The sequence below is a fragment of the Salvia hispanica genome, chromosome 3 (genome assembly GCF_023119035.1).
Source record: "Salvia hispanica cultivar TCC Black 2014 chromosome 3, UniMelb_Shisp_WGS_1.0, whole genome shotgun sequence".
NCBI lineage: Eukaryota > Viridiplantae > Streptophyta > Magnoliopsida > Lamiales > Lamiaceae > Salvia > Salvia hispanica.
In genome coordinates, this window is record NC_062967.1 from 14853666 (window position 1) to 14865609 (window position 11944).

Sequence of the window (11944 nt, forward strand, 5' to 3'; positions counted from 1 at the left end):
AATAGTGGTGATTTCAAATTTTAATATAGGTACTTAGGATAATTAATTTTTAGCAAAACAAACCGGAACCGGCAAAAATCTAAAGTTATACCAAAATGTCGCTTAGAGCATTCACAGCGGTGCTCGCTGGGACTGACGCCGTCTGTGCCGACGGTGCGGCACTACTGTGTCCGCCACTGGCACGGCGCTACTCGATGCATCGAGCACGTCCGTGCCATTGAGCAGGCGACGTGGCGCGTTTCTATTCGCCAACGGATTATCCGTTGGATTTTCCTTTTCTTAAAAATTTTTTGAAAATAATACCAAAAAGTTAAAAAATATATTTTTGGATTCCCAAAAAATATAGCCGTTTATTACTGTTTTTTGAAATTTTTTAAATTTTTTTAAATCCAAAAATCATCTATAAATACACACATTCATCATCCACTTTTCACATCAAATTATCTCTCATTCATATTTTTTCATACAACTCATCTACATCTTCTTCTCTCACTCAAACCCTCTCTAAAAAATTCAAAAATGGATTTCATCGATATCATTGCGGAAGCGTAGCGCGAAGAACAAGAATACTATGAACAATATCGTGCCGCCTATGTCGCCGCCAATACCCCTGCCCCTCCTCCTCAACCAACTAGATCAATTCGCCGCTACATCCCTTGTGACCAGGAGGGAGCCAACGAAAGGCTCGTTACCGACTATTTTTCCGACCAGCCGCGGTTTTCAGAAGATTACTTTCGGTGCCATTTTAGTATGTCAAAACGGTTGTTTATGCCTATTGTCAACACATTGTCCTTCGTGTTGAATACTTTCAATCACGTAGAGACGCAACCGGTCGACAAAGTCTCTCGGCGTTGCAGAAATGTACTTGTGCCATCGGACAACTTGCTACTGGGCAACCGGCTGACCTCTTCGACCAGTATTTGCATGTAGGTGAGTCAACTAGAATCATATTCCTCAAAAACTTTTGCGACAACGTTCGTTCTGCTTTTAGTGAGGAATTCCTTCGGACACACCACTGAAGATTGTCAATGGTTGCTTCATCTTCACGAAACAGTCCACGGTTTTCCCGGTATGCTTGGCAGCATTGACTGCATGCATTGGAAGCGGAAGAATTGTCCGACTGCTTGGAGGGGGCAATACTTAAGCGGCCACAAAGGCGGCAGCCCAACGCTTATCCTTGAAGCGGTTGCCGACTACCGCCTATGCATTTGGCATGCATATTTCGGTGTTGCCGGATCCAACAACGACTTGAACGTGCTCTTCTTCACCACTCTTCGATGATGTTTTGAATGGTGTTGCATCGGCGATCGACTTCATCGTCAATGGAAATGCATACCACATGGGTTACTATCTCGCCGATGGTATCTACCCAAGGTGGTCGACTTTCGTGAAGATGTTCAGCAATCCGCAAGACCCGAGACAGATTCTTTTTTGCGCAGCGTCAAAAGTCTGCTCGGAAAGACGTCGAAAGAGCTTTTGGGGTCCTTCAAGCCCAATTCAACATTGTGAAGGCCCCGTCTGGGTTGTGGTACGTTAAGAATATCGCCGACATCATGTACACGTGTATTATCTTGCACAACATGATTATAGCTGACGAAGGACCGAGTGTGGCTAACTTTTACGACGAGGATGAAGCCGGAAGCTCAACCGCGAGGTCTCTCCCACGCCGAGGTGTGCATACGACGGTGTGCGAGAGGATCGAAACAAGACACGCAATGCGCGATACCAGAACCCACATTAAGCTACAAGAAGACCTAATCAAACACATTTGGGCGAAATTCGGCCACGAGTAGTAGATGTTTTTAATTTTATGAATTTAATTATGTAATTTTAAATTTTTAGGATTTTAATTATGTAATTTTCATTTTTTTAACTTGTAGTAATAGTATTACGGGTATTTTTAATGCATTTTAATATTGTGGAAATATTTTTATTTAACTTGAATAATTGAATGATGGGACCCTTGAGCATATCCTTGCAGAAGAGCATGAATGTGGGTGTTGTGCTCTTCTTTAAAAGTGGAGAATAAAAAATGAATAAAAGTGGGTCTAGATCCACATTCGTGCTCTTTGGCAAAAGCACGGATGTGGATGCTCATGCAACCCTATTATTATGGTTTGTAGTTTGCAGGCATAAAAGCCCAGTTGTGATCAGTCCCTTATAGTGGATTTTTTTTGACATATAATTTGAGATATGTCAATTTTTCAAAATACTTCCACAAAACTAAGTACTTTATGTCCTTTATTTATTATGAATATCACTATTTCATTTTAAGACGTTTCTGTGAAATGTTTTAGTTTTTTTAGATGGATTTCAGATTATATTAATTTATTTCATTAATAATATTTAAAAACTAATAGTAGTATATATAATTAAGATTCATCATTAACTAATTTTTTCACTTTCTATTATATATATTGACTAAAATCGACGCCAAATAAAAATGAACAACTGACAAGGAAATGAGGGATATCTGTACTATAGAAATTAACAAGGAAATGAGGGATATCTGTACTATAGAAATTAACAGATCATTCATCTTAATTCGGAACGTATCTAATAAATATATTCAATTCATGTACTTAAAAACGTAGGGGCTTCATATTTATCATTTCATTCCAGCAAATCACAAGTATTAGCAATTTAGACTAATTAAATATGCTTTTTATTAGCTATATGTATACTGTCATTGTTGTTCTATTTCATAATCTAGAAACCAAAGGGAAGAATTAATATCGATAAACGGTACCAGATACATCAAAGGGAAAAACTAATACCATGATATGTTAGTTCATAATTAATTCTGGAAAAAAAGTAACGGTTTCAGTTTGTAACCTCCAGTTGTTACAGTCAAGCCATAAATTAGGGCGTGTTAATTCGATTATCACTAATTGACCAGAATTGGGGTCAAATTATTGCAATGTCGACGGTTCAGTGTTCATTAACTTAACCTGCATGGCCCTTGATTACACCTCCAGCCCGCACTGTTGGATTTGACTTTTGCATGAAATGATTCACGGCTCCCACTTGATATTGGAAATCTCGTTCGCTGCAGTGATGCAAATTTTGCGGCTAGATTACCAATGTAGCCCTCAAAATTTTTGGTCCCCTCCCCCCAACACGCCTTCCGCCTTCATTTTCAGATGTGCATTTGGGAATACATTCTCTCTCTAGATTGCACTCCCCATATGTGTTGAGCAGATGGTGGCGAAGATCCACAGGTTTCCCGGCGTGTTGAGGCCGTCATCGAGTAACATATTTCCTTGGTTTCGTTTTGTCTATATTTTTACCCCCCAACGTTGTTTGCAAGTTTTTTTTTTTTTTTGCTGAATGTAACTGTAGTTGTTTTGTTTACAGACCCAGATCCGTGTGGTTGGTGGAGGAGAGGGACTCTGACGACGTCAGTTTCTTAGAAAGATGAAGTTTCTGTGCAAGGTATGCGTGTGTGTGATACGAGATATCTCTATGAATATTCCCTCTACCCTATTACTTAGTTAGTTATTGATTTAGCAAATCTTTCCCATATTTTCCCATATATCTCTTAGGATCTTGTGTCTTGCTCATTAAATTAGTATCCCTATTATAAATAGGGCTATTGTTATTATCATTATTCATTCAAGAAATATGAAATTATCTTTTTAGCTTTTCTCGTGTTTTATCTTTTTGCAATCCTAAATCTTGGTTTGATCGACCGGCAAAGCTCCGGCGACTGCCTTTTATCGTGTTAAGGGAACTTCACCCTTAACAATTGATGCTTCCATCTTCGAACTCATGGCTCGTTACGCCAACAGAAATCAACAACGACAGCCTTGGGGTATGCATGTTAGAGTTAGAATACTAGAGTTCATGTTTCGAGTGATTGAATACTATAAACTCTTATTTTATTTTTCAAGGAATAAAACAGATTATTTTTGTGATAATATTGTTATGTTTTACATTTAATGGATGTTAATTGCATGTTTAATTGTATAAGTTAACTTAACAAAGTCTAAGTCTTTGTTTTAGTAGACCGGTTGTGGGCGACGTCCACTTTAAGGTAACACGGTCAGTCCTAAACAAAGAAAAAGAAGAATTTCACGACCTAGATGGAATTAGACTATCTATTGTGAAAGGTTGCAATGTCAATCCGCATATTTCTAAGCCTTACTGAAATAAGATGACATTGGTGTGGTAAAGCACTGAACGGATCTAACAGCAAGACGTGTCTTTGTGCTATCTACTTGAAAGACGAGGTCTTGATAAATATTTGTTTCTTAATCAATGTAGGTTAGCATTGAGCATACGGTATTGATTATGCATTACTTTGACTTATCAAATGGTGCGGGTTTTTCGTAACCCAATAATTGGGTAGTGGTGATTAATATCTAGCGGTGCTAGGATTGCTATTATATTGAATCGTGCGCGAGGTGAGTCTCGTTTGATAATGTCCTCAAGATGAGCGTGAAACAAGGTTTTATTATTCGAACCTAGCTAGTTGGAGTTTGATCACTCTATGAATAATAAATAAGCGTTTCATGCTAAGTCCACTCTTGGAAATAATAAGAAGTTAATTAATTAAGTTCATAGCAGACATTAATTAATTAATGGATATTTTTATCTTAAGCGCGGGAAATGAAAGTTAAAACGGAAACCCGGATTACTTATAATTTCGGATTTGGATGGAGAGAGTTCAATATTACTTCTGTAGTGGCTGCTCGTAATATTCCAATTAATGTTTATATTAAATTGTGGGTTCAATTTAATTAGCAAAAAGTAAATTGGGTGAGCCCATATCCAAAACCTTCCATAGATCCCTGTTTGGGCCAAAAAAGGAACTTAATATAAATAGGAGAATAAATGAGAAAAAAAACACAATTTTATTTTGCAAAATTTTCGTCCTCCCCCCCCTGGAGTTGGGCGATTTTTCCCTCTCTTCCGTGGAGTAAAATTTCTGTCTTCTTTATTTAAGTCCTAGTATTCCAGTGAGATCAGCCCACACTGATATTGGAGTACAGTTCGGGAACCAGAGAGAAGATTCATGGTCTAGTGTTCAAAGCGTCACGTGGATAAGTCGCTAGCCATCATCAATTCTTTGGAGAATTAATAATGGTATTATTTCTGCTCCGTAGAAAACCATGTTTTAGGTTTCAATGTACTTAAAGCATGATCAATTCAAGTTATGAGCATGATACATGTGAGAATTACGCGAATAGATTTTGTCTAAATAATCTGCTAAATAGATCTGATTATTATGTGATTTATTTGTTCGATTAATTATTAAATTATGGATCACACGCTTCCGCTGCAAGTTCCTTCAATGCCTCCCATGGAGGACTTGCCGCAAGACCCTCTGTTGCCGCCTCTGGAGGAGGCTAACACAATAGATCCGACCGCCGCTCAGCTTGACCGCATCTGTGCTGCACTTACTAACCTGGAGGCCCGGCTAGCCCTGACCGATCTTCGCATGGGAGAGCTCCGCGGGCCATCGCAACCGGACCCAGACCCGCCCGACAACACTATGACGTCTGGACCACTGGGATTACCACTGAATTCGGTGACTGGCCTACCAAGCCCGACACAATTTTCACCCTTTGGTCAGCCGACCTTGACTAGCCCAGGCTCATATGCCCAGCCACACAATTTTCACGCCGCCTACCACGCACCCCAGTGCGAGGTACAGCAGCCGCACATCTACCAGACTGGGCCAGACCCATATGCACAACTGGCCTACCAGGCCCAACATCCAACCTGCTGGGACCCGCCATGGATGCGAGATCAGTCGCCGCTCCCGTTCGTTGATGGACCAGCTCCTCAACAAAATCCTTACGCCGGGTATCCGGGGCTACAACACGAGCCTCATAATGGTCGCGCCGAGCATCTCCGTCAACCCTCTTGTTGGGACCCACCCAGCTACCGCTGCCCGCAGACCTTCCACGCCGGTTATCAACAATGGCAGCTGAATTACCACCCGCCAGGAGTGCTGCACATGCAGCCAACGTACCAGCCATCGCAGTTCGACCGATCACTGAGTCACTGCACAACGTCGCAGCCTGCCGTTGCCCAACCACGATCTGGCTCCACGCCCTTTCTTCAACAGTTCCGCGAGTTTATTGATTCGGGGCAGCCGCGTGGTCCCAACAATATTACCAGCTCTCGGTTCGATCGCCCTCTCCTGCCCAACTAGCTGCCGTAAACGATTACAACGAGAAATTACGTGTTTACAGATTAGACCAAGTCGCCCTGTTCGCCCTTGTGACCGCTTGGTTTGGGGAGAAGCATTGATGATGAACATATAGTTACGGAAAACATTGATAATACTCCCACAATGGTATTGAGTGAGGATATCCTTGAGGACATTAACGATGTTTCCAACAATGCTACTCGCAATGGTGGTGCTACTCTTGATGTTCTAGACGACGAGTCCTGCAAAGAGATCCCAAGGAACGACAATATGATGCCTCAAGTGCTCATTGAGGTATATGATGACAAAACTGGTGATGGAATTATTGTTCCCCATCGTGGATTGGGAATAAAATCTGACATCGAGACTTTGCTTGAGGAGAATGTTGTCGGCTATGCGGATAACTTTATTCATGTTAGGAGTCTATCTAATAGAATTATTGGAGCAACAAAGCTTTTGTTCACCGGCATAATTGAGTCATGGTGCCGATCTAGTATACAAAGTTTGTTCTTTTATCGGCACCGACCATGCACGTTTGATCCAGGAGGGGAGGTCTCGCCAAAGCTTGTGTTCGCGATGCTCTTCATTGTGTCGTGGTTCCCACCTTGAGGACAAGGTGGATTTCAACCGCAGGGGAGTTGATACGAGATATCTCTATGAATATTCCCTCTACCATATTATTTAGTTAGTTATTGATTTAGCATATCTTTCCTATATTTTCCCATATATCTCTTAGGATCTTTTGTCTTGCTCATTAAGTTAGTATCCCTATTATAAATAGGGCTATTGTTATTATCATTATTCATTCAAGAAGAAATTATGTTTTTAGCTTTTATCGTGTTTTATCTTTTTGCAATCCTAAATCTTGGTTTGATTGACCGGCAAAGCTCCGGCGACTGACTTTTATCGTGTTAAGGGAACTTTACCCTTAACAGCGTGTGAGGGACATTTGAATGTTTCACTTACGTTTCTCGGACTAATTCGAGTAGAGGGGTGGGAGAAGGAAATACGAAAAAGGGATGAGGACATTTTCGTCTGACAGCACACAAGCTCCCATTTCTTCACTCCATTTAAGTAACAACAAACATCCACAAATGACGTAGTGGTGGGTGGGCCGGCCAGAAATATTTAAGTCAACATTCATCTCATGCATTTACATTTAGTGATAACCGAACACGCCTTTAATGTCTATGTTGACTACATCCACTTATGACATGGTAGTCATCCATGCATTGTAACTAGGGGTGCTTAAACAGTTCTCCGGTTCTCGATTAACCGGAATCGGAACCGGAACCGACCGGTTAATTGAGGAACCGGAACCGGATTTTCCGGTTCCGGTTCCGATACCGGTTCCAACTTTTTAAATAACACCGGTTCCTAACCGGGAACTGGATTATAATTCAATTTTATTTTTTTATAATTTAATATACTAAAAAATCTAATTTATTGAATTAATTTTGAATTAAAGTAAAATAGTTTGAAATATTGAGTGATTTTTAGATTTAAATGTTTAATCTGTGATACTTTGAATCTACAATTATTTCCCTAATCCATTTTTTATAAACTAACTACAATGAGTAGAACGTCATAAGTTTGTTTTTAGTTTTCAAAAGAACTTATACAAATACAATATCAATTCATATGATATATTTATTACAAATTTATGTAACAATTCATTTAACATACGATTTTAACATATTTGTGAATAATTTATTAAGTGTTCCGGTATAAACCAAATAGTCACAACAATATCAATTAGTATTGGAAATTCCAATGAATACTATGTTTAGCCAAAAAAGGGAAAATGAAATTCAATTTTAAAACTCATTTTTTTAAAAAAAATTGCTAAAGTTTAGAACTCCTATTTTTGTATTAGTAAAAAATTGCTAACATAAACTAGTCCGACCCGACCTACTACACTTGGCATCACTCTTATCCATATATGAATATTATTGTATTGTTGGTTTGTATTTTGTGTATTTATTTTAAGTTTTAGGTATTATTTGTTATAATTCTAGATGTTGGATTATTATTTTTTTAGTATTGTTACTATTTAAAATTATAAATAAATTCGGATTAAAATTACACATCGGTTCCGGTTCGGAACCGGAATCGACCGGTTCTTAACCGACCAATTCCAAACCGGAACCGATCGGTTCCGGTTCCGGTTCCGATTCTTGAATTTATGAAAATTTAAAACCGGTTTACCGGTCAATCGGTCCGGTTAGAACCGGAACCGACCGAATAAGCAGGCCTAATTGTAACACACAACTAACACATTTTCTCTGCATAGCAAACTGCCTCACCCAGCTTTGTCTTTCTGTCAAAGTTATTTCCTTGATATTATTCAGTTCGCCGGAGCTGTGTGCTGCTAGCAGTGCTGCTACTTCAAAGACGAAACCGTTTTATCTTTAGAGACGATACGCCAATCTGAGAGCACTATCGGGACGTATCTCGTCTTGCGCAAAGAGGACTCCTCGACTCGGACTTATTTTCCATTACAGTTTAAAGTTTCGATTTATATTTTCAATTCAATTTATTTCAATGTAAGCTCTTATCTTCTTTGGTTTGTACCTTGCTAATGTTTTATATACCTGTTATACCCAATACTTAAAGCTTTGATCAGTAGATTAAATTGTCGTGTCAGTAACAAAAATAAATACCCTCTCTTCCCATTTTCTAAGTTGTTCCACTAATAATAAATGATTTATTTCTATTTTTGGATATCTTTAGTATTCATACGGTTTCAAATAGTACTCCCTCCATTCTACAGTAATGGATGCGTTTCTTTTCGGCACGGAGATTAAAAAAAAATTGTGTTAGAGCACTCCCAATGGTCCGGCTAAAAACTCTCTTAATTCTCCCTAACTCCTGTCATATCAGCGCCACATCAGCACCAAAATTTATCCCCAATTTTTAGCCAACTGCTCCAATGGTTTCTCCCTTATTTCTCCCTAACTCAACATTTCATTTTTACATCATTACTAATTTAATTGTTTTATTTTTGTATATAATAAAGCTAGCTAATTTATAAGACAAGACAAATAATAGTAATAAAGTTCGTTGTATTAAACACGAGTAAAAAATTACAACGACGAAAATTAAAAAAAAAATAGGGGGGAAATTATTTTAAATTAATTATTAAATTTTAAATTTATAGGGGGGAAAATTAAAAAAAAAAAAAAAACTATTTTTATCGCCGGATTATCGCCCACAGTGGTCGGCGATAATCCGGCGATAATCCGGCGAATTTTCGGGAGTTGGCGTTAATTCGGTAGAATTAACGCCGAATTATCGCCGAATTCTCCCCAACGCCGGGCGATAATCCGGCGATAATCGGCGATTTTTCGCCGGATTTAACGCCGACCCATTGGGAGTGCTCTCAGGTGAGTTAAATAAAGGGAGAATAAAGTGGAAAATGAAAAAGGTAGAGAGATGAAGAGAGAAAAAAGTAAGAGAGAGTAAAGTAGGTGTGGAAAAAAGTGTTGAGTTTTACTAAAAAGAGAAATGACTCTATTATTATGGAACGTACCAAAATGGCAAAATGACTCTATTACTAAGGAACGGAGGGAATAATACCTAACTAGATCATCATTTAATCGATATGGGACAAAATAGGGTTTCAATACATGCATGTAATGTGTGAGCCGGAATGATCGTCGGACATGCATACTTGCAATAAAGAAACTCATCATCGACTTAGGTCCGCTATGATACCGTTTAAATGAGCTACTTGTTATAAGGAAAGAGAGTTATTCACTCCTTTATAGAGGAGTTAGGATCATCATTTTGTTCGATATAGAAGTAGTTTCCATATTATTAACATTAATAATGGGAGTGTAAGTGTTTGGTTTGCCTTTTAGGAGGATTAAATGCATCAATACACTCCATTTCTATCGATTGATTTGGCTTTTACCATTTCTGCAAGGCTCGCATTAATTGCTCCGGCCCGCCTAATTAAAGGCAATTCCTTTAGTTATGCTAAGTACCCAAACTTGGCATGTTACAAAACAAGAGTCGGTTGTTTAAAAAAAGAGAAAACTTGAATTGTCTAAAAGCCAAACTAAACACAGAAAATTGAACTCCGTAATGATAATGGTGAAACAAAACATTTGTTATGTAACATGAATACCATGAAAATATAAATATTAACAAGAGTCCTTCCTTTTCTAATGAAACCGAAAAAGACTAAGCAAGACTATTAAGATAAAAGTATTTGTGCCAAACTATCAACTATGCTCGAAAAGATCTTTAGTTTCTCAATTAGCCATCTACAATATCATGCTGTATATGGCGTACCAGCACCGGGATGGTGAGCTCCAGCGAGCTGAGCTGTGGCAGATGACCCTCTGTAGGGACCACCTCGACGATGGACTTCCCGCCGAGATTCTGGTGGATATACTCGGCCACCACGACCGGCACGGCCAAGTCCTTGGAGCTCTGGATGATGTGGCACGGCACAGTCACGCGCCCGAGGAAGTGCCTCAGGTCGAACGTGAATATCATCCTGAACATGCTCAGCGCTATATCCGGCCGCATGCTGAACAGCGTCCGGCTGAACTCCTACACCGCCGCCGAATCCATGTCGCCCCCCACCGCCAGGGGCGCGAACCCCGACACCCACGACTTGTAGTTCATCTCCATCGCGCCGCACAGCTCGTTGATGTCCTCCTGCTCGAACCCTCCGAAGTAGTCCCCCGTGTTCAAGAACCTATCAAAATTAAATCTTGAGCTAAACTGTATCGAATTTATTTCCCCCCGTGTTCAAGAACCTATCAAAATTAAAGCTTGAGCTAAATTGTATCGAATTTATTTTAGAAATAAGTACAGATACCATAAGAGAGTTTCTATTTATTGTTAGACTTAATAGAAAATAAAGAATCTAATATTCTCTACATATATATAAGCAAGTATTATAGTGCCCCGGACGCGCCAGAAGAACGATTCCATATTTCAGTACTGTTACGTTAGAAGATTATAGCATGTGTAAAGCAATCATAGAAATCTTAGATTCTCATTAATCATCATAGAAATCTTTATATAATTTTCCATTCCATTCCATTATTTCATGGTCTCATCAATTTCTAATTAAATTTAATCCATTTTCAAATAAAAGCTATCAATTACTTCATAATTCATCAAATCTTATCAAATTCTAATATCCTAACCATTAAAAAAATTGAAAGAATTATAAACATTTAATATTATCGTATATGTAGGATTCATTAGATTGAATTTCATTAGATTAATCTTAGATGATAATAACTTAATAAGTCATAATCACCCCATTTAACTAAAATTAGTAGTATCAATGAGTGATAGCATCCAAACCTACTTCCTTGGTCCCCTTTTATAAAATTTTCAAATAAAAACAATTAATTGTAATTATTAATTAAAATGAAATCACCTGGGGGAGGCGGAGAGCATGATGAGCTTGTGAAACAGATCGGGGCGGAAAATGGAAGCGACGGCGCCGGTCATGGAGGAGAGCGAGTGGCCGACGTAGATGCATTTCTGGACTCCGAACTCCTCCAAGATGGCGAGGAGGTCGTAGGCGTAGCCTTCAAGGGTGGAGTAGCGGTCGAAGTCGAAGTAATCGGGATTGGTGGTGCCGGCGCCCATGTGGTCGTACACGATCACCTTGTAGCAGTCCACCAGGTGCGGGATCAGGTGCTTCCACACCGACTGATCGGTTCCGAACCCGTGCCCTAGGACCACCACGGTGTCGCCGCTGCCTAGCACGCGGACGTTGTGCGCTGCTGCGATGGAGCTCGCCATTTGCTT

At 39.4% G+C, this 11944-nt stretch overlaps 1 pseudogene; it reads right to left on the reverse strand.

The window, feature by feature from the left end:
- Nucleotides 1–10259: 10259 nt before the first annotated feature.
- LOC125215623 lies at nt 10260–11938 on the reverse strand (annotated as a pseudogene).
- Nucleotides 11939–11944: the final 6 nt, after the last annotated feature.